Genomic DNA, 23,724 nt, shown 5'->3' on the forward strand with positions numbered 1-23,724 from the left:
CGACCACATTAGTTGACGGACAAGTTGGTGGAATGGCATTCCCTATGTCTGCAGTAGAGCTTAGATATCAGTCTATCATCAACTCTGCAGACAACCACTCTACTCCTTTCTCTAAAGAGGAGCTAGATGGTGATGTGGCCCCGGCCTGGACCCTTGATTATACCTCTGCCATGGACTGCTTAGATACAGTTTTACCTTCTGAAGAGGCAATCCTAGAAGTAATGATGGGTGTAGATCGACCTTGGGAAGACTTACACCATCGTTCATATTTTCTTCCTCCATTGCAGGAAGTAGAATCTAGGTTCTCCGAGCTCTTTACTAGTGATGTTTGTACGGTATCAAATCCTTTGGCTCCAGCACACTTTCGTGCCGAAGGTAATATGTCGGTGATTTCAAAAATGATATCTATAAACATCTCTAGGAACCCTAGTGTGATCGAGAATCTCTTCATCGGAGCTGAGTGTTCCCTTGAGGAAATTCAAATTTACACCGACCTGTTTAAGGAATTTTGAGATGTATTTGCTTGGTCTTATGAAGAAATTCCTGGCATTGATCCATCCATAGTTCAACATGAGATCAAGACGTATGAAAATGCCAAACTGGTTCGTCAAAGGCTTCGACCGGTTAATCCTAGGAAAGCAGCAGCCATTAAAGCTGAAGTAGAGAAGCTGCTCAAGGCGGGTTTTCATATACCTTGTTCCTTTTACCGATTGGGTTTCTAATCCAGTCCCTGTGGATAAAAAGCAAGGAACAATCTGAGTATGCTTTGACTTTAGGGACCTAAATAAAGCTTGTCCCAAAGATAATTACCCCACACCATTTATTGATTAGATTATTGATGAGTGTGCGGGCAATGAGATTTTCTCCTTCATGGATGGTTTCTCTGGTTATAAGCAGATCTCTATCCGTCTTGAAGATTAGCATAAGACAGCTTTTATATGTCCCTGAGGTACCTTTGCATACAGAAAGATGCCTTTTGGTCTTAAAAATGTTGGAGCTACTTTCTAGTGGGCCATGTCATATGCTTTCCATGACATTAAACATATCATCAAGGCATACTTGGATGATCTAGCTGCTCATTCTTGAAAGAGAATTGATCATCCTAGTCATCTTCGATTGGTTTTTGAGCGATGTCATTTTTACAAGATCCGGTTGAATCCCAATAAGTGCATTTTCATGGTTACATCTGGTCAGTTATTAGGGTTCATTGTGTCAAATGAAGGGATTACGGTTGATCCCTTCAAGGTAGAGGCAATAATTCAGTTACCTCCCCCGTCCTCAATTCGACAACTTCAAAGTCTTCAAGGGAAGGCTAATTTCTTAAGACGGTTCATAGCGAATTATGTCGATATCACTAAAGGGTTCATGCGTTTGCTACAGAAATGAGTTCCATTTGTTTGGGACAACTTTGCGCAGCGGTCGTTCGATGCCTTGAAAAAGGTATTAGTCTCTGCCCCGCTTTTGAGTCCACCGGATTATGGTAGGGATTTCCTTTTATATCTCGCTGCAGTAGAATCAACCATAGGTATGGTTCTCGTTTAGGATGATGATTCTCTCACAGAGCATGTGATTTATTATTTGAGCCGAGGCTTGATAGGTCCTGAACTCCTCTGTTCTTCGGTTGAGAAGTTGGCCTTGGCAGCTATCCATGCTGTCCAACGGCTCCACCATTATATCTTGCTACGCAAAACTTTTGTCTTAGCAGCGGTCAATCCATTTCAATTTGTCCCCAGTAGGTCAGTGATTGGGGGCAAATATAATCGATGGATAGTCATTTTACAAGAATTTGATCTTGAGTTCTTGTCCACCAAGTCTAAGAAATCTATGGTTTTTGGCAAGATAATTTCCTAGCTGCCTTGTGGAGAGGATACTATTTATGAGGAAATTTTTCCCGACGAACATTTATTCCTCATCTCTTCACTCGACCCTTGGTATGGAGATATCATTGTCTATCTCCAGACTTCGAAGTTTCCCTCTACTTTCTCTAAGGATGAACGCTGAAAATTACGTCACCTAGCTAAAAATTATGTTATCATTGGTGATACATTATATCGTCGAGGGGTTGATTCAATTCTCCAGTTTTGTTTAACCCTATAGGAAGCAGAGTCAGTGCTCAATGACTACCACAGTGGAGCTTGTGGTGGTCATCTTTCAGAGCTTGCTACAGTTCAGTGTATCTTACGTGCTGGCTATTTTTGGCCTTTGCTCTTCAAAGATTATGTTGAAGCGGTCAAACACTGTCACCCCTATCAAATCTATACTCGGAAGATGCGTGCACATCTGGCTCCTCTTTTTCTCATTGTCACTGTAGGTCCTTTTACTAAGTGGGGTATTGATTTTACAACTTGTAATCCGCCTTCGGCAGCAAATCACAAGTATATTATCATGGCCATAGACTACTTCACCAAGTGGGCTGAGGCCATGCCCACTTATAAAAACGATAGTGAAACAACGGCATTGTTCCTTTTTAATCAGATTATCTCAAGGTTTGGTATCCCAAGAGAGATTGTCACTGACCATGGCAGTCATTTCCAGAATCAACTAATGTCTGAATTGGCTCTCAAATTGGGTTTCTGGCAGGAACATTCATCTCCTTATTATCCTCAGGCCAATGGACAGGTTGAGGCAGTGAACAAAACCCTTAAGATGATCCTACAAAGGACGATCGACAAAAATTGGTCCAATTGGCATCTTATGTTGTATCCGGCTCTTTGGGCATACCGAACCTCCGTAAAGACTGCTACAGGTTTTACACCTTTTTAGTTAGTTTATGGGATGGAATCTATCTTTCCTATTGAATGTGAAATTCCATCTCTTAAGTTAGCTGTTGAGCTCCTTCCAGAGACTTCTAGTCTCGAAGATCACCTCCTTCATTTGGAACATCTCGATGAGCAGCGTTAAGATGCCACCACAATCAATGAGGCTCATAAGAAAAGGGTTAAAACTCAGTACGATAAAGTTGTCTGTCCTCGAGTCTTTTTTGAAGGTGACCTTGTCTTGGTCTATGACCAAGATAAGGATGCCTTGGGGGTAGGCAATTTCAAGCCTATGTGGTACGGTCCCTTCATAATTAAACGAGTTTGAGAAAAAGGGTCGTATGAGTTAATCGATTTTGAAGAAAACAAGTTGGTGGAGCCCCGAAACGGGGTCTACCTCAAGAAGTACTTTGCTTAAGTAGCAGCTAGGCAATGGCTTCTTTGTACATTTTGTATATTTGTACATTTCTCATTCAGAGTTTTTTTGATATCAACACTTTTTGGTCTACTGTGGCAAGTGTTGATGGATGACTTGGTCTATTTTGGATTCGCCGATGGTGCTAGTCGACACACTTGGAACCTTGCTTCCGCAGCTTGGGTACTCTACTATCCAACTGGTCAGTTGATGGTGTCAAGGGGAGTATGCATTGGTCCCACTTCAAATAATATGGATGAGTATACTGTCGTCATTAATTTACTATTTGAAGCAATTTCTTATGAAATCGATTCGTTGGTAGTTTATCTTGATTCACAATTGATAGTGTCACAATTGAATAACATTTATCGGGTAAGGGATCCATGTTTATATCGCCAGTATTTAAGGGTGAGGTTGTTGCAAAGATCATTTACTTATATTAATTATTTTCACATTCCAAGATCCCATAATTGGTTAGCCGATTCTATCGCTAATCAAGCATTAGACTGGCACATCAATCATTCATCACAATAAAAGTAAACATCAAAAAGTCAAACTTTATATATATATATATATATCATAAAACATCTCGAGTGTACATAAGTCTGTCCAAAATAATATAAAAAAATTGGGACTCAAATGTCCATAATCATGTCCAGTACATCTAATGCCCCGGCTCAGGATGAGCGGCTAAGTAGGTAACTATTGCGTTGGCCACACGCCTAAGAGTGTGAACCCAGTCTCGTGGCATGCCAACCACATGATGCTGTATATCTATAGGGAGATCCTTTATGGCCGCCATCGATACTCGGTGAGTTAGTCTCACCAAGTGCTGCTGAACTGTGTGTAGAAGTCGCTCTGTATCTGCAGCTGCGTCTTCAGCCCCTCAGCCGCAACGTATGTGCCATGGGAACCCATCTGATCATACCGGCCCAATATATGGAACATGATCATCATATTATTCATTCGAATCCTATCAAAAATATTTTTCAAAATTCATTATTATTGAAAAATCACAAAAAAAATCATAAAACCGAAGAAACAAAAAAAAAAAAAAAAAAAAAAACACTTACCTATGTCACCCCATGCTGCGGTCGGTGGTAATACTAGATCGGGATCTCCTTGGAAGTCCAACCCAGCATAAGGGTAGTCATCTATGGCAATGATCTGTTTCTCCCACCAGGAGAAGAAGTCATCGTCAAATGCAGTCCGTGGGATGTCCCCACCTCCTAGACGTTTCATCAAGTCAACCCACCTACCCATTCGTGGATCTCGTAGGGTGTTGATCGAAACTGGTACTCTAGGACGAAGTGTTGGGACCCTCTCAAAGAAGAAAGAGCACAAGATAGTTCCACATTTGAAGTTTTTGGTCTGTCCCTTCTTAATAGAAGTAAGCTGGCTCTTTAGGTTGGTAAGAAGAGGAGTACACCAATCGAATACAGTGGTGAGACAGTCGACTGCCAAGCTCATGGCTAGCCGTGATGCCTGATGCAAAGAAGCTGATCCATTCACTCTAGCTATGGTGAACAAGATTATTCTCAACGATAGACTCTCCACATGTTTGATTGGAATTTGACTTCCAACCTTTTCAGGATGACCCGGGCAATAGATATGTACGTAGTCCTCGATCGAGAGACTGCCTCGAGACCTGCCCGTGGAATGTACCACCTCTCCCCTCCGAGAAAGGCCAGTGATGAAATAAATATCTTCAACTTCTATTCTGAGTGGCATCTGGTCAATCATAAACGAATCATCCTCGATGCTCCAGTAGTGAATGAGCATTTCGAGCAGGCGAGTGTTTGCTTTCATATTTGGCATTTTAAAGAACTTTAGCAAACCACATCCCCGTAATGCATCCAAAGCATTAGGATCATTCATAACCTCATCATCCACTGAGGTATGCTCTCTTTCTTGCCAAGTGACTGGCATCCTAAAGAAAAAATGAATTTAGACCGTTAGTTTTTTTTGTTTGAAATGTTCACGGTGTATACACGGGTCCATTTCTCATATTCTCCTACATTTGAGAATATTTACAAATATGTCTCACAATATTTAGTTAAATCCCTATTCTCATTAAAATCACTCAAAATCCTAAATAATTACATTAATTCAACACTTAGGAAATCAACTTCCTTAAAACACAAGACCCCCTATGTCTACTAAAATTCAATGATTTTTATTGAGCTGAATGCTCCTTCAGTAGACTCCCTAGGTAATAAAATTTATGACCTCCTTGTCATATGTCTGGATAACTAATTCGTCCTAGATCCCAAACTTTATTTTGTAATATGTCTTTGCTTGTCAACTGTTCTATTGCTGTTGTTTTCTGCTATTGTTCTCTAGGTCTCCATACCTTATGCTGCAATGCTCCACTTGCCATGCTTTCATAGTCTGCTGTTGTCTTCCTCTTGTTGTTGCTCCTTTCCTTTCTTGTTGTTGTCTTCTTCTGAGACACTTTCATCATTAACCTTCTTATCAACTCAATTTCTTTGTCCAATATATCCTCTATCTGCTGATTGTCTTCAACTCTTAATTGCTGAATTTTCATTACTACTGCCACCCTTTTATCCTTACTCTCTTGTTCACTATTGTCTTGCACCTTTTCAGCTGCTACCATATTGTCTTTCAGGACAATTTTCTGCTTCTGTTTCATGTACCTGTCAACTTCTTCTTGACTGTCATTTATGACAATTTCTTTGTCATCCTTCATCAACAATTTATCCTGAACATTTATCCTCTACTTTTCTAACTTTCTTCTTTGAAGGTCTAACTCTTTATATAACTCAATGATTTTACTTGGAGTAAATTTTGGAAATTTTACACAATCTCCCATTTCTTCATTTGATATTGACCCATCATCACATGGTCCTTCTTCCTCTGCTAAATCTTCCTTAACATCTTTCAGTAGATGTTCTTCCTTTTCTTCTTTCATTTGGTTGTCCACCTGTGCCAAATATGTTCCAGTTTCTGCAAGAAAATCTGCAATCATATGACAATTATCAAAATAAAAAATATAAGGCTTTTGTACCTCTTCTTCCTCTGGCAACCTTTTAGTATGTTGATCTGATTTTTCGTTTATGAGATTTGTAAAGTAAGTTCTGGATACCAATAGCTTCATATTGTTGAATTGCTCTGTTTGGAACGGTCACCCCCAATTTGGTATGATTTGTAAAGTAAGTTCTGGATACCAATAGTTTCATATTGTTTATATTCTGTTGAATTGCTCTGTTTGGAACGGTCACCCCCAATTTGGTATCAGAGCCTTGAAAACGATCTTGTATAATTCTATAGACAGAAACTGAGAAGAGCCAGGAGCATTTGAAAAGCATCTCTGTTGATCATTGTGCTGAGTAAATAAAAGCTTTATCAGTCAATTTCTGAAATAGAATTATATCATTCCAAGATGGCCAAATTTTTAAGATCTTTCTCTACCATAGATAAAAGATCAATATCTGAAGTAGAAAATAGATTGTTGAGTCCGAAGTAAATGAACATGAACAAGTAGAAGACCCAGAAAGTTGGAACCCCCCTGCATTAGATACTAAAGAAGTCTATCCGGTTCCATTAATGTTTAAGCTTTCGAAGAAATATTACTTCAAAGAAGTTGAAGTCAAGATCAGAATTAAAGGTCCACATGTGCAGATAATAGGACTTAACATATTCTCAGAAGATGAAATAAAAAAGTTTAGGAAATATGCTAAGGAAGGAAGATTTCATTATTTACATTTTGGAGCTATAAGGATTGGTTTGGCTCCCCTATTTAGACATGGATTAAATACTCCCTGCATAGCAGAATTGTTTGATTCAAGGCACAATGAATATGATCATGCCAGAATAGGAACAATACTGGGAAATTTGATGTCTGGTTGTCAGTATGGAACAATTTATCCTGATTATGCTATTAGTCTGACAGACATTCATCTTAAAGAATGTTGGAAAGCCTTGATAGGAGTGCAAGGACTGTCTATGGCAGATGAGAGTGAATTCTTGTCTGTAATTGTTCAAACTTCCTTTCAGTTAACAAATACAGTACATCCTAAACTAAAACAGCCGGTGTTGAAAGACTGTGTGACTGTAGGGATCGGAAATGCACAGATTGAAGGAGTGCATTATGACAAAGAAACATTACCCGATCACTGGTATATCCAATATAAGTCTTTGGCTTCAGATGATATAAGCAGAAAAATTAAAAGATTGGCTCTTGAAGATGGAGGGGTAAAAATCATTCCAAATCAGTCTATTTACCCTAGGATTCCCAAGCCAATAGTTTTGCCAGAGAAACATGTATTACCAGTAGAAAGTCCAGTCCAAAGTGGAAGAAGGTCCTTTTACAGACAGTTATCTATACCAGAAGAACAACCATCTACTTCCACAAGTACACCCCGGTCTGAAAAACAATTGTATATACCTGAAGAGAAACCTTTTCTAGCTGTAAATAAAATGTTTAGAACTCATGTACAGAATTATCCACCTATGGAAGAATATAGATATGCAAATAAAAGATTTTTCAGAGGAGGAAAATGGCCACCAAAAACAAAATTTTGTGTCTCTTCATCAATGTCCAAACAGCCAGCTACAAGAGCAGACTGTGCACCTCTTTTAGAACATGAATCACAAGAACCCAATGATTTGGAACAAGTATATCAAGTAGGAAATTATTTGACTACTTGGTGTTCTCATGCTGAAAATGTTCTAGACAATTTAGGACAACAAGCAGAATTGATAAATGAAAATTTAAAATTGCTGTATGAAGAGCAACAGGAAGAAAAGAGAGAAAAAGAAGAGAGAAGAAAAAGAAAATTGAAGAAGAAGGGTAAGAAAATCCCCAAATTTCATGTAGATATGACAGCCCCAAATTACTGGGATTTAGAAGAAGAAGCACCAAAGACAAGTGATGGAGAAGGGACTTCAAAAGACACTGGAAAATTAACCAGTGGATCTTCTAGAACGTTCAAAGCAGAAAAACCTTTTGAATCTAAGAAGGAAGTCATGTCTTTAGAACAAGCTGCAATAAAGTTTCCATCCTTTATCATGCCATCAATAAAGAATCAAAATAAAGCTCACATCCTGAGAGAAGCTAAGTACCCTAGAGTTGAAGAAGATCTGTTTGCTACAAATTCTAGTGGTTACATTCTAGATCTAGATAACTCATCCAATCCTGGTGAGTCTATTAGAATCTGGATAGGAGCCTTATATCAAATGCAGGTCACAACAAGATTAGACAACATGTCTATCATGATTTTAGCAGAAAAAAGGATGGCAGGAATAGTATTTGATTGGTGGATGGGAGGAACAGAAGCAGAAAGAATAGCAGTCATGGAAGCAGGTTTAGCTACATTTGAAATGCTGTTGAAAACCCAGTTTATGCCAGAACCAAAAGATGAAAAGAAACAGCTATTAACTGACCTTAGCCGCATGGAATTAAAAGATCTAAAATATTTAGATCAATTCGGTAAAGAATTTATGGCTAAAGTCTTTAAAGCTAATCTGTTTAATGTTATTGCTCAAAAAGTTTCTTTCTTGTCAAAGTTGCCAGGAAACTTAGGAGATTTGATTATGAAAGATCTTGAGGTTCAAGCAAAAAGCTTAGAACAAGTCTATTGGGTTGATCTTCTGTTTAGAGTATCAGAAAAGGTCAAATATCTGTGTTGGCAGAAGAAGGCGCATGACATCACCCCGAGTTCAGATGTCTGCAAAACTGTATTACCATGGACGCCTTTTAAATCAAAAAAGAAGAAATACAAAAGGTATGGTAGATACAAACCCAAAAGAGTATCGAACCCGAAGAGACCTTTCAGAAAATTCAGATATTTGAAAAAGAGAACAGCTCCAAGAAACAACAATTGTTGTTTCATTTGTAAAAAAGAAGGACATTTTGCCAGAAAGTGTCCTCAGAAATCATCTAGTAAACTTAAAGCTTGTATAGATATTGAAGAATTTCAAGATGATTGGTCTGTTGTAGAATCAGATGAAGAAATTTCTGATGTATATATTCTAACAGAAGTTTCAGATAATGAAGATGAAGAACCTGTACAAAAAATGAATATTTGTACAAATTGTTCTGATGATGATTTTTATAGTGAACCACACTATAGTGATATTGAAAGTTCTTCAACTATTGTGTCATCAAGTGAGACAGAAGATGATTCAGCCACAGAATCCAGTGAAGAAGAAGGATCAGAAGAAACAGAAGTATCAGAGAGGACAAATAGAGGTAAACAAATTGCATCATCTTTACCTCAATTTAATTCTTTATGTCCATTCGAAAAGAAAATTGCACCATCAACTAGTATACCTCTGCCAGAGATTAAAAGAAATGAACAAAATACTTCGTTAAAAAAAATTGTGAAAACAGAAAGATTGATTTATATTCCAGTAGAAGTTCAAGTCAGAAATGAATGGATTTCAGTATATGCCTTTGTAGACACTGGAGGATCAAATAATCTAGCTCGACCATATTTGTTCAAATCACTCTGGAAACCGTTAAAGAACATACTAGTGTCAGAAACAATTGGAGGATCTGTTCAGCTCACACACTATGTAGACAATATTTCTTTAAAAGTTGGAGGGAGTATTGTAAAGATTTCAGCAATTCAGCACTATGACCCTTCAGCAAGTTTGATGTTAGGCATGCCATTTATAAATTCTGTGCTTCCAGTAACTATTAGCCAAGATAAGCTGATAATAAATCTAAAGAAAAAAGCTATATCTGTGCCTAGGTTAAGTATTGCAAATTCTGAAGCTAGGCGTGAGAATAGTCAAAAGAAAGTAGGAACTAGAAGGCCGACTAAAGATTCAAATGATTGGCAAGAGGTCCTACAAATTTATGAAGCCAGAGCAGAAAAGGTAAATAAACAATCAGCATGCATTGAAGAAAATTGGTCTACAGAACAGAGAGATATTTACCAGAGACTTCTGAAAAGCTGTTTGGACAACCCACAACAGTTTTGGGAAACTGAAAGTCCGATGCAGGAGATAGTCACCTTACATGACAATGGAGTAAAAGGGAAAGTGATTCCTTGTACACCATCTGATGAACAAGAGATGAGGAATCAAATTCAAGAACTACTAAAGATGCAGCTTATAGAAATCAGTGAATCTCATTATGCATGTTCTGCATTTTTAGTCAGAAACCATTCTGAGATAGTAAGAGGTAAACCACGGATGGTTATCAACTACAAACCTCTTAATGCAATTACTCAGAATTTTAATTACCCATTGCCAAGACCAGAAGTAATTATGCAGAAGATTCAACATAGTAAGGTGTTCAGTAAATTTGACATGAAGTCAGGTTATTATCAGATACAGATTCAGCCAGAAGACAGACACAAAACAGCTTTCATATGTCCAGCAGGATTTTATCAGTGGAAAGTTGTTCCATTTGGGTTGAAGAACGCTCCAGCCTTTTTCCAAAGAAGGATGGATTATATTTTTGCTAAATATGATTTTATAGTTACATATATAGATGATATTTTGATCCATAGCCCAGATGTACATACTCATTTGAAACATCTAGAGATTTTTCTTGAAGAAGTTAAGAAACATGGTATAGTTTTGTCAAATACTAAGATGTCCTTATTTCAGGATAGCATTGATTTTTTGGGGATAAATGTTGCAAATGGTTCTATTCAAATGCAGCCCCATGTGTTAACAAAATTGACACAGTTTCCTGATGAATTGAAGGACAAAAAGACAATCCAAAGGTTTATTGGAGTTCTGAATTACTTGCACAAATACATTCCAAATCTCTCAGAAAAGACAACTCCTATAAGAAGACATAGCGACGGAGGATGGTCAGAAGAAGCTACTGAAGCAGTGAAGAAACTCAAAGAAGAATGTCAGCATTTGCCAAAGCTTCAACCACCAGGTGATGGTTTATTAATTTTACAAACTGATGCATCTCTTGAATTTTGGTCAGCTGTATTATTAGAACAAAGAAGAAATATAAAAGGAGAGATTGAAGAAAATCTGTGTGGATATGCTTCTGGGGAATTCACAGCAAGTCAGAAAAACTACTTCATAGCTGAAAAAGAAACATTGGCTATCTTCAATGGGATTCAGCAGTTTGAGGTATACCTAACCCTGGTGAAGTTTTTAATCAGAACAGACTCCAAGAATTTTAAATACTTTTTGACAGCAAAAATTTCAAGACAACTTGCAAAGGGCAGAATTTTGGCCTGGCAAATCTGGTTTCAGCAGTTTGAATTTGACGTCGAGTGGATACCAGGTAACTCGAATTTCTTAACAGACGTCCTGACTAGAGACATGAGCAAAATGTTTATAACTCATAAATATTCAGTTTTTGAGATTCCAGGAAAAGGCCCTTCAGATGATAGCATTGCCACCTTTGTAGATAGATTTCGAATCTTAGAAAATTATGCAAGCTGGGTGACAGATGAAATCAAGAAATTGGTTGGGTTCAGAATGAGAAGGAATTGGTGGATCAGAAGATGCCAAGCTTGGCAGTCAAAGAATTTGGGCATATCTCTAGGCCTTGATGAAAACTTGGTAAAAGTATTTTCCTTACCAAACATGAAGGTTAAGCTTTTCTTCAGAAGTTTATCTGATTTATGGTCTAGTATATACACAGATGAAATGATCTGGACGCTTAGAGTCTTGAATTATTATCAGATCATAGGAAGTGTTGACTTTGCCCTCAGTATTTTCACAGGTGCAAAAATTTTGGATCTTGAAGAAATTCCCATAAAATAAGAAATGGTAAAATTTCTGCTTTCTTTAAGAATTCCAGACATATTTGAGGAACCAGAATCCTCTTTCCTTCAAAGGATTGACGAGAATTATGCAAATACTGATACTTTTCCTCAGTATGAAATATTTGAGAATTTTGCAGACTGGAGATTCCAAGAAGGAAAGTGCAGAAAAATCCAAGTTACTAGAGTATCTCAATGCATACAAAGATCCCTCCAATATTTGAAGACATATGCTTATCAATGGGATTTTCACAGTTTGAGAATGAGAGACAGCATCGAACCAAATCCTTTTTCTCAAATTTTTAGTCATGAAAGGATTGGGAATTCTGAAACTGGTAACAACCAAGAGTTAATAAAACAGCATGCTGAATGGTTCCATGAGTTTGGAAATTTGAGGTTGGTAGAAAAAATTCAAATTCTTAATAAAATGGATAGCCTGCAAGGACAACCAAAAGCCTTAAAATTTGCAATCAATCAAAAGGCATTAATCACCATATCAATTATATCTCCAAACTGGAATAATAATGTCATTCACATTATTAGCCTGATGATCTCTAAAAGAATATGCACGTCAATAATTTTCGAGTTAGGATGGCAGCATAGAGACTGTTTGAGCGAAAACTGCAGGTTATGGGTACAACACTCTATTGAAAGTTCCACTAATATGTTTCAAATATTTAAATGGGAATCATTAGATGGAATAGAATTGGAAGTACAAAGATCACCAGCAACATGAAATGCATTTAAAGATTCTTTTTTGGATATTGAAATAAGTGCTCTTCCTTTTTTGAACAAGTGGGAAAAACAAGAGTTGATGCATACACCACTACAGCCAGGACTTCATAAAGTCAAAACAAATATCATAAAGGGAGAATCGTCATCTGCAGCATCTTACTGTATGACAAGATCACCAAAAGAAAAAGGAGAAATGACAGATGCACAAGATCCAAATGAAGGAATCGAAGAACAGTATGACCGACTTATGAATAGATACCATCGACAACTCATCGATGAGTACGAACCATCTGCTGGATCGTCCGAAGAAGATTTATGGGAGACAAGGAGTCCGACAGGACCGTGGTAAAAGAAGATCGTGGTATAAGAATCTCTTGTCAGCAATGTAATAATGTTGGTTACATGTTGTGACAGGAATCTTTTGTACAAAAGAAAGATTGAGTAGACACCGTCGGTGGAAAAAGATACCGGCAGGACCCTCAATTATTTCTACTTTATGTCATGTCTTAGCTAAGGTTAGATTCGTTTTAGTTCTATTTAAGAAAGAGTCTCTACGAGTTCAAGGCATCGTTCGATTGAGAGCATGCGAGTTGTAATGAACTCTGAGACATTTCTGTTGTAATAAGCTTTGTATTGTGTTCTTGCTTTTATTAATATCGAAGCCTACTGGGCCGTCTGTCTGAGGACAGTTCTGCACGTCTGAGGATAGTTTCGTTTTCCGAAAGAGGTTGAACTGTAAGGCGCTGGAGTGAAGACCCATGGAGAGAGGTCGTGAAAGACTCGTGTGTGTTCCCTGAGGAGAAGAACTAGAGAGTCAGACTCTTATTTCCAGAAAGCTGCGAGATTTTAAAAGTAAGTTCTGGATACCAATAGCTTCATATTGTTGAATTGCTCTGTTTGGAACGGTCACCCCCAATTTGGTATGATTTGTAAAGTAAGTTCTGGATACCAATAGCTTCATATTGTTTATATTCTGTTGAATTGCTCTGTTTGGAACGGTCACCCCGAATTTAAATCCTCTGTCAGCACATTAGTATGCTGATTCAAACTCAAAGAATTCTTGAGATTGTTAGCAAGTATCTTTTCCACACCATCTATTTTAATGATGCCTCTCTGCACTTATGCACTATAGTGAAGTGTTTTTTTTTCCAGTCTCCTTATCATAATCTGCTTCAAAACTTTCATCTTCTCGAATGTATTCTCTCCTGTTTTTGACAGCTTTAAAAGACTTCCTATCTTCTTCCAAACCTGCAACCATACACAGATTATCAGTTTTAAAACCACAAGACCTTATGGTCTCATTTGATGCTTCAGTCATCAAGTCTTCCGGCTACTCTAAATCATTCATATGATTCAACTCCTCTGTATCTTCATCACTTTCAAAAGGTAATGGTCCATGTTCTGGTTCACATACCAAAACTTCAATACCTTCTCCAACGTTTTCCTTTTTCTAAAGCTCAACTCTTTCGAGCTTCTTTGTCTTCAATTTGACATCTATAATTTGTTCAAGTTCCCTCAGCTCCTTTATTAACTGCATGTTCACCTGTTGTTCTCTCTTCTCTTGAAGCCTCTGCTACTTCACTTCCTTTCTCATGACATAACCATATTTCTGGTTTGTCTCATTTCTCTGCAACATTTCCATTAATACTTCAAGCTGAACTACTATCTCAACCATTTCTTTATCGTAATTTTCGTCACTCATTCTCATGCCATTTTCCTTGGCATATTTCTTCTTTTGTCCTCTGCTGTGATCTCTTTCAGAACCTCTACTATGACTGTCACTAGTCATCATCCTTTCCATCTCTATGAGTTCCTATCACTTCAATATGAGTTGTGCAAGCCTCTGCAATAGCAAGTCTCTCCTGCTACCCCTTACCTCACCAAGCTCTCCTCTGGACTTGGTCTTTTGGCAAGTATTGGTCCTCTATCTAGAACCACCTTGAGCATTTTCTTCTACTCCTTCTAGGCTTCAACTCATCTGCACTTCTAAGAACACAACTATCCTCTCACAATGAAATACTTGGTTCTGACCACCTCTTCTTTCACTTAGAAACTTTTACCAGCTTTCTTCATTCCCTAGCAATTCTACCCACATCCTCTGTGGAATTTCCCTTATGATCTTCTTGTGAGTTGCAACAATACCTCTGTAGTAACAAGTCTCCTTCTTGCTACATATGCCTCACTAAGCTTCTCTCCTCTGAGCTCAGTCTTTTAGCATCTCTCTTGTTCTTTCCTTGAACCTCTTGCTGACTAACAATTCTAACCAACACTTCTTTTGGTGGAACTGTTATCTCTAAGACAACTCTACCCAGAATTGCAAATGTGGAGCTGCCTCAACAACTTCTACTCAACCGTAGTTGTAAGTTTTTCTCAACTTCTCTTGAGCACTCCTTGCTCTAGGTTGCTGCAATCTTCTCACCTTCTTATGCTGTTACCTGTGCATCAATATAAAGACCACAAACTCTCCAATCTTCAAATCAAATTAAAATAAAAACATATCATCTCACCTTCAAGATCTCTGTCTGATCTTGTCCCCCCATTCACCTGCACTTTGAATGGACTATTCTTTTATCCAACCTTCAGCTGTATCTTCAAACTCTACTACTTCAAGAACTTGCAAAATTCCCTCTTACAGTTTAACTACTGTAATCCTGCTCCAAATTTTCACTCATTCTATTTATGATAATGATTAAACAAACTTGCATACCATCACCTGTCTTCAGGATCTCACCACTCCTGCAAATCTGTTTCAGCAGATCTTCATGCTTCCACTGCACAAATTTTCAACATTCAGCTACTGTCAATCAGATTTAGAATCTGGTTCTTTCTTTCAATCTCCTAGCTTTATCTTGGTAAGGCTCTAACTATTAACAACAATTACTCCTTCGCTGAGTTTTCTTTCATTGTTTCGTTCTTTCTCTGAGTTCCTCAAAAACATTTACCTGTTCCTGCTCTGATACCAAAATGACGCAGGAAAACCTGCGTATACCCACAGGGTGCATATGAAATGCATATAGCCATTTTCCCCAGGAATTTTAGATACCCTGCTGAGTCAAATCTTTAGGAATTAAGGTTTAAGGGCCCCTTATTTAAATCTCATGCAGAAACAATTTGATACTTAACCCCAGTCTATCCCTTAGTTAATTCATTCCATCAGGACTTATTCACCTCATAAACCTTCATTAAACTTTATGCACCACACATATAAACCAAACCCCCACACTTTACTTTAGTTACATATGGTCTTACCCACAAAACCTTCTATTGGCACTTTATTTCTATTATAACCTTCGTATAATAGAATACACATAAAACATACATAAACAAACCTTTTCATGTTCACCCAGCCTTTGCAAATTACTCGATGCTTCATTTATCACAATCATGGGTTTCAAATACTCTTCAGCATATGCATCCAGAACTCCCACTTAGCGGGATGTGATCACAGTTCCACCATTCCACGAATTTTATATATATTCTCCTGATGCTCCACCTTTCACATTCATTCTCCACCATTGGTTTACTCCATCAGATCATTGGTTGTCGCAATTCTCACGGGTCACACTAACAAGCCTTCCTCCTTTCGCATTCGATATGTGATAACGCAACTGGACTCCAAATCAAATACAACCTCACCTATAACCTTCTCGGGTCTGCTCACATTGCTCATCGCACTTTTGCATATCGTAGTTGTTTAGGGCATGATACATTTACCATGGAATATTGCGATGTGATCTAATCGCTGATTACATCAGACTTTACACATTGCACTTCTTAAGGCCAAAGGTTAATTCATTCACAAAGGAATATTGCGATGCGGGGTTTATCATGATCCTCTACTGTTGATCAGAGCACACAATCCAATGGTCAGCAACGATGTCGCACATCACAAATCGCAATCGCTTAAGGCCGGGTTCATTCACTCCTTAGTTATGTTGCAACGCAATTCCAACTATTCCATTCTATGTGACTTAATCTCATCCATTGATCGTAAAGATCCAACGACTCCTGTGCACCAACACTTCACTTCATCGTATGTCACTTTACTTGGGTTTTATGCCATTTCTTTAGTGTTTTCTATGGTTTCGGGTTACTTCAGGGTTCTCATCCTTTAATTGTTCTGCTACGCCACTCTCTCCTGAGCTTAACTTTGCGTGTTTCTTTAATATAGTCACTCCTGAATTTTACTTTGATCCTTCGAATGGATTCAACGATCCATTACGATCCTCCATATTGTTATTTTTCTTTGTGTTCTACTTGAACTCCACTTCCACTCTCTGTTACGCAAAATACTCTGATTCACACATAATTTATCATTCAATACTCACTAGACACTTATACAGTTTCATAATTAAATCTCTGTATATATAAACAAACATTTACACAGTTTTCTCTCAGGTCTGATCTTCTAATGTCAATAGTCTCTATTTTACAATCTGCGTGTAGGCTTACAATCACACTCTAGCTACTAACTATCTAATTATCTAACCTTTGACTATGCCTTTTAGGCTTACATTTATACAAAAGGATTCTACAACCAATTCCTGGTTTAGATCCATAAACTTCTCAACAAAATCCTAAAATCTCTTCTCTATCTCTAAGGATCCTCCCTAATCCACAAAATCATGAACTAACTCCTGATCTAAAATTTACAATTAATTCTCAAATCTCTCAACTATCCTAAATCTCTCATATTCTCCTACATTCGAGAATATTTACACATATGTCTCACAGTATTTAATTAAATCCCTATTCTCATTAAAATCACTTAAAAGCCTAAATAATTAAATTAATTCAACACTTAGGAAACCAACTTCCTTAAAACACAAGACCCCCTATGTCTACTAAAATACAATGACTTTTCTTGAGCTGAATGCTCCTGCACCATAAAGGATAAAGGATACATAGTAGGTATGGTCTGTTATTTAGTTTAATTAATTAATAATTGTTGAAAATGCAACAAGATGATGGATCTTAGTGAAAAGGAGTCACCTTCACTAAGTGGGCCCGCAGGCAAATTATGGCGCAAAGTCTATTTTTTGACATATGGATCATGGTCTATGAGTTGCAAGATTTTGTTTATGGATGATTGGTCATGTTGGGAAAAATAGATGGACTTCTATTTTTTGTTCACAGCGGAGTGATCAGAATCTATTTTTAGACTGCCAGGCTAAAAATAGAAACAATCAAATATTATTAGCCCTTAGTAATATTTGGACTCTAAACATTATCTTATTCTCTTGGAGCACTTCAGTTTGAGCTACAGATGTGGCACATGCAGCTGTCAGAAGGAAATACACTTTTCTTGTGAGTCAGTTGAGCTATTTCATGCAGGACATCGGTTAGAACTCATGCATGTGAGTTCCGTGGAGTTGGATGTGGAGTTGATGGAGTTGTGTTCAGTTTGACTTGGTTAAACTAGTTGTAATTAGTCTAACTGCAAATAGACTAGTGATGAGTGATGTGAATTAATTGATTAAATTAATTCACTAATTATTAACTCATAATGCAACTGAAGAATACATCAGTTAACTCAGTGCATGTACAGTTCAGTGGAGACAGGTGTTAGAGGTTGAGATTGCTATCAGTTGTGACTATAGTTGTGCATGAGATCTTGCACAAGCAATGTATTGAGTATGCCCATGATAATTGCACAACATATGCCCAAAAGAATAGCCTATGCTCACGTGATTTCCAGTGTGAGTGATTTTCACAAGGTAAATAGGAGTTTGGATCAACCATTCATCATTCATTCTCTTGTAGGATTGTGCAGTGGAGGCAGGCAAGCAGCGGAGGAGATTTGGAGATCAGATCTAAGCTGTATTGTGTGTAACAGGTGGAGATAGTGCTGAGTACTTGTGAGGAGTATTGTACTATGTATTGTTACATGTTCTCAATCATTAAGCATTCCCCAGGTTACATACTGTGTTAATGTGTGCATGCGATTGATGTTTCATTGTTTTTGATGCTGCTAAATTGATGATCAACATAGAGGAGCTTATGTATTGTGCATGTATTCTGCAATAGTGCATGATCAGGATAACCTCTATTGAATATGTGTTTATTATTCAAAATTTCTACATGGTATCAGAGCTCTTTGATTTGTAGAAAAATTTCTACAGGATATCAAAGCGAGGATTGATCATCAAATCTATTATTCAGAAAGTGTTTACATTTTATTTCTTCAGGCAGAGTCTGTGATCGGGCCAGGTAGCCTCTAGATTCATCCTTCTTTTGGAGGGTGAGATATCCGGTGAATGCCCATATATTCGATCTTTGTACGAGAAATACTTTGTTCTCACGAATTTTAGATCAGAAGCGGTTGAGTTTTTTGAGCTGGTGGAATTTGAATTTGCAGCAGTGTTTTCTTGGTGTCAAAGTTGAAATGTCTTTCAACGGATTGCGATTGGAGTATGCCCTTGAGGGCAGCTCGAACTATATTGCATGGAAGGATAGGATGGAGGCAGTGTTAGATGATAATGGGTTGAAGGAGTTCATAGATGCGGATGTCCCAAAACCTACTGATGCTGCTCAAGTCGGGGATTGGCAAAAGAAGACAGCAAAGTGTCGAAGGATTCTGTTGGAGGGCGTGAGGGATCACATTGTGTCCAGCCTCCATGGAAAGGCTTCTCCATATTTGATGTGGAAAATGTTGACAGAATTATTCCAAAGCAAGAGCGACCAGAGGAAGTTGGCACTCAAGGATAAACTCAGAAACATTAGGTGTGAGAATGGAGACAGTATGCCCCAGTATCTCACGAAGTTCACCCAATGCCAGGATGAGCTGGGAAGTGTGGGGGTAATTGTTGAGGATGAGGATATGGTGAGTCTAGCACTCCTTGGCCTTCCTAAGAGTTGGCATAGCTACCAGGACTCAGTGAATGGAAGGGAGAAATTGCCAGGATGGAAGAGACTTTGGTCAAATCTTGTGCAAGAGGAGATTAGACGGTGCACCAGAGACAGTTCTTCATCTATGCATGATGAGGAGAACTGTGTGTTATAGGGAAAACTAGTGTCTATGCAGAGCTGCTAGTCCCACTAAGGCTGGTAGCTACCTTAGAAACAAACACACTAAAAACTACTTTCGTTTTCCTTTATGAGAAATAGATAAGAGAAGAATAAGGAGACCAACCTTTGTCTTGCGCTTGGTTCCTTACTCGATTCCTCTCTCTTCTAGTAGGTCTTTGCCACTCGCTTCCTTGTCTACCCAACTTCAAGGAGTACCTGTAGAATCAAAGCAGCATAACACTATCCAAGAACATAGATCTATTATCATAAAAAATATAGGATCAGATGTACATTGACCACACAAATGCATAAATCATTAATCATACAAGAATGTGGAGGAAAACTTGAATAGCTTTATTGATAATCAAGAAAGAGCAAAGAGGATTACAACCGATTGTTCTGACCCAGCATCATCCTCTCAACAAGAAAGCCCTTCTTCACCTCATGAAAAGCTTAAATCACCCATCACTATGATATTGCACCAAGAAACCAATAGCACTTCCTTACAAGATACAAAATTCCAGCCTCTGGATCTCTGGGATGAGGGATCCATATATAGATGTCTGCAAGGGAGGTGAGTCAGCTTTTGAGATTTGATTAGTGTCTTCTCTCTGATAGTTCTTGATTCCACTTGGAGATTGATGATCTCTTACTCATCCCTGGTCGAATTCAGAGAGGCAAGTGTCACAGGAGAAGTTTCTGGAAGATTCCATGCTTCTCCACCTTGCGGATTGACCCTGCCATTTGTCCATTCTCGCCCATCGCACCCCATAGAAGGGTTTTTTGACATGCATCGCACCTACTGTGTGTATTTAGGTGGGATGCAACGCACTTTGCCTATGGAGTAGGTGAAATGGTCCAGTTTTGACCAGTTCTGAGTAGTTTTTCATGGAGAACTTCTGGGAGATGCTGTAATCAGTTGACCTTGTTCTTTTAGGGGTTGGAACAACATCTTTAGGGACTTAGGAGCCCTTGGTTTATGGACATTTATGCTTGGGGTTTCAGTGCCCAAAAATGTCTATAACAGTTGCCCCCTAAAGCATGAGGTCGTTAATCTTTTGATGTCAGGTGAAATGCTTTATCATGAGGATCCGAAGTTTTTTCGAGCTGGAAGGCAACCTGTAATAAGATATAATACAATACATTATCTTCATATTATTTTCATGATCTAGCTGAGGCGGGCATTCCCATGCTCAGCTTTATAAATTCATTTTCATGTACATAGGACAGACAATCGTCTGAGTGTAGATTGATGATTCTGGTAGAGCCATCATCCCTTAGATTGGATGATTATCTGTGCAGCAATGATGTACATTTGATGTCTTTATTTTCCTGAATATATATCGCAGCCCGGATGGATGAAACTAGATCTGGGGTCTTCAATCTCGTTCGATCTTCACTCAAAGTACAAGTCGATCCATGTGAGAGATGTTTTGGAGTCAAACATGGAAAGACATCGCCTGATTACCAACCAATGATGTAAGCTGTTAACAGGCGCGAGAGGAATCACCGATAATGATGATGACCCTCAAGGTACTGCAGTACAATTCACGTGGTGTGAATAAGGGACTTGGCGTCGAACAACACGCAAAATCTTTCGGTCGAAGGCCATTGATGTAAACCTGTCGCCAGAAGTGAGAAACTTTCCATTGAGGCATGCAAGCTTCAAAGTACTGAAAGGGTTGTTCCTAGATCGACTTCTTGGATAATGAGCTGATGTCAACAAGAAGCGATCCGTCATAGGAGGGCCTTAGTGAATCCCACATCAATGACACGGAACGGAGCAAATGATTTTAATGGAGGTGAAAAATATCTGGTGATATATGGTTTAGGGTGGCAGTCATGAAAGAATGGAGCGAAAATGTATTATAGTGGGTGAGACACAGGTGAATTCTCTGAGCAACTTCTCTTGAACATATCGGCGACACTGACATGATGGATTGGTAGCATTAACCCCAAATGTGGATGGTGTGATGGAACCATGGTGATGTGACCAGTGAATGGAACAACCCAACCCGACTCAGATGTGGAGTGAAAGTGTCATGTTCAAGAGCGACTTGCTACCAACAAAGTTTCTTCAAGTTTTCTTCCCAATTTTTCCCCAGTCATTGCTGACCAGTACCTCTTTATTTTTGTCAAGCTTGAGGAGGATAACATATGATTGTTCTATAATTTTCCCTTCAGGCAAACCCATCGCCATGTTTTAACGAGCCTAGCGATAGTGACACTCGTTCTTGTCTCTTATGGACAAGTTTGTCGCTATTAGGTTTTAACAAGTTTAACAACAAAGATAACTCGATCCTTTTCAATTTTAGAGAGTCTGAAAAGGGACGTAAAGGAAACTCCAAAAATCCTTTTTCGTCATCTAATCCCTTAAGTCCGAAAAAGTATAAAATAATACAAAAGGGATGAATTTTCGGTAATTTTAACGAGCCAAACAAAACAAGCGCTCGATCTTTTTGTGTAATAATCCCTCAGGTCCAAAAAGATTAAAATCTAAAGGAGGGATAGCACTTCCGGTCACTTTAACGAGCTAGAGAGGCCAATGGCTTGGCAATCTTTTCATATTTTATGAGTCAGTTGAAAAGAGCTTAAAGGAGACTCGTTTTTTGAGGAACGAGTGATAGATTCGGGTAGTAGCTGATTCCAGGTAAGGTTTGGAATTTTCCAATCACGGCAGTGTCACAAGGATGGCTAACAAGATCACTCTTCGCAGCTGTTCCTCAAAAGGGGTAAACAATCAAATGGAGGTGAATGATCGGCCAATAAAGAGTGGAGGTGATGACGAGAACATGACCAAGGCTTCAAAGGCTAAAGTACTACATTCACGATGGTTATTTACCGGAAATTGGTTCATTTTTTAATGAGCTTAAACACTGGGGGAAACACTTGCTCATTGCTTATGTTTATTTTTTAACGAGCTTGAATTCTGCGTTAAAACTGCTCGATCCAGTCGTATAATAAGAATGTCTCATCTAAAAACGACATTTTTTCAAAGCTTTGCCCCACATCCTTTCTTTATGCAAGTCAGGAAACGGTCAATAAATTTAAAAAAAAATAAATGGTCGCTCTTCGCTTGCATGCCAAAAGGTTTGCATGCCCATAGGTATAGTGAAATAGAGTTTCGAGGTTACCTCTCAATTTGCAGACAAAACATTTGTTTTATTGGGAAAGGCCTACCTTTTTTGGTTACCCCTCAATTTGCAGACAAAACATTTGTTTTATCGGGAAAGGCCTACCTTTTTCAGGTTACCAAAGATTGTTATATTTGTACCACAAACAAAACACTTCTTTGGCGATGTCTACCGAAATAGACAAAGGTGAGTGGCGCAGACGCCTCCACTCACATAACTTTGACGAGGGAATCTTATTATAGCCTAATCCCCTTTTCCTAAATGGACAGGTGTGTCAGACTAGTCAGATATCCTTTGCGGAAACCTACCCTATACCTAAAGTTTTCCTGTCGAAACAGGCCAGGGTGCATGCCCCCTGGGTTTCTGTCATGCCCTCTGAATCACTCGCGCTCATCAAGAGGACAGACTGGGGATTGATGAGACATTCCTTGCATGAAAAGACCATTCAGGGTTGGTATATGACTATTTGCTATGTGTGAACCGGGGAATGAAAGCTGGTCTATGAGCTTGACCACTATTCCTTCGTTCAGAAAACACATTACTCTAAAGAGTGAGGAGACAATGGCTCCCATGCAATAAATATAGTCTCGTCCAAGGAGTAGATTATAATCCAGGGGTCCTTGGACTACCATTACGTTCATGTGAACATTTTTCCTTCTCAATGTTATCGGCACATCGGGAAGGATCCCTAACGGTCGACTGGTTCCTTTGTCAAAGCCTGTTAGATTTCTCATTTCAGGCAAAAGCGATGGCAAACCAAGCACTTTCCAAGTAGTTGAGGAAAGGATACTCATAGAAGCCCCTTCATCTATGATGGTACCAGCCATAACCATTCTATATACTTGAGCAATGATTCGGAATGGTACACTAGCCGGTAAACGGGGTCTGCCTAGTAGATTCCAGTCAAAGGAAACAACTAGGTTGCTTGGAGGTGGGACCGAATAGACGGCCGGGTACGACTCTGA

This window comes from Pinus tabuliformis, chromosome 4_2 (genome assembly GCF_031772625.1).
Source record: "Pinus tabuliformis cultivar Carrire ecotype Pingquan chromosome 4_2, CPIR1, whole genome shotgun sequence".
Classification (NCBI taxonomy): domain Eukaryota; kingdom Viridiplantae; phylum Streptophyta; class Pinopsida; order Pinales; family Pinaceae; genus Pinus; species Pinus tabuliformis.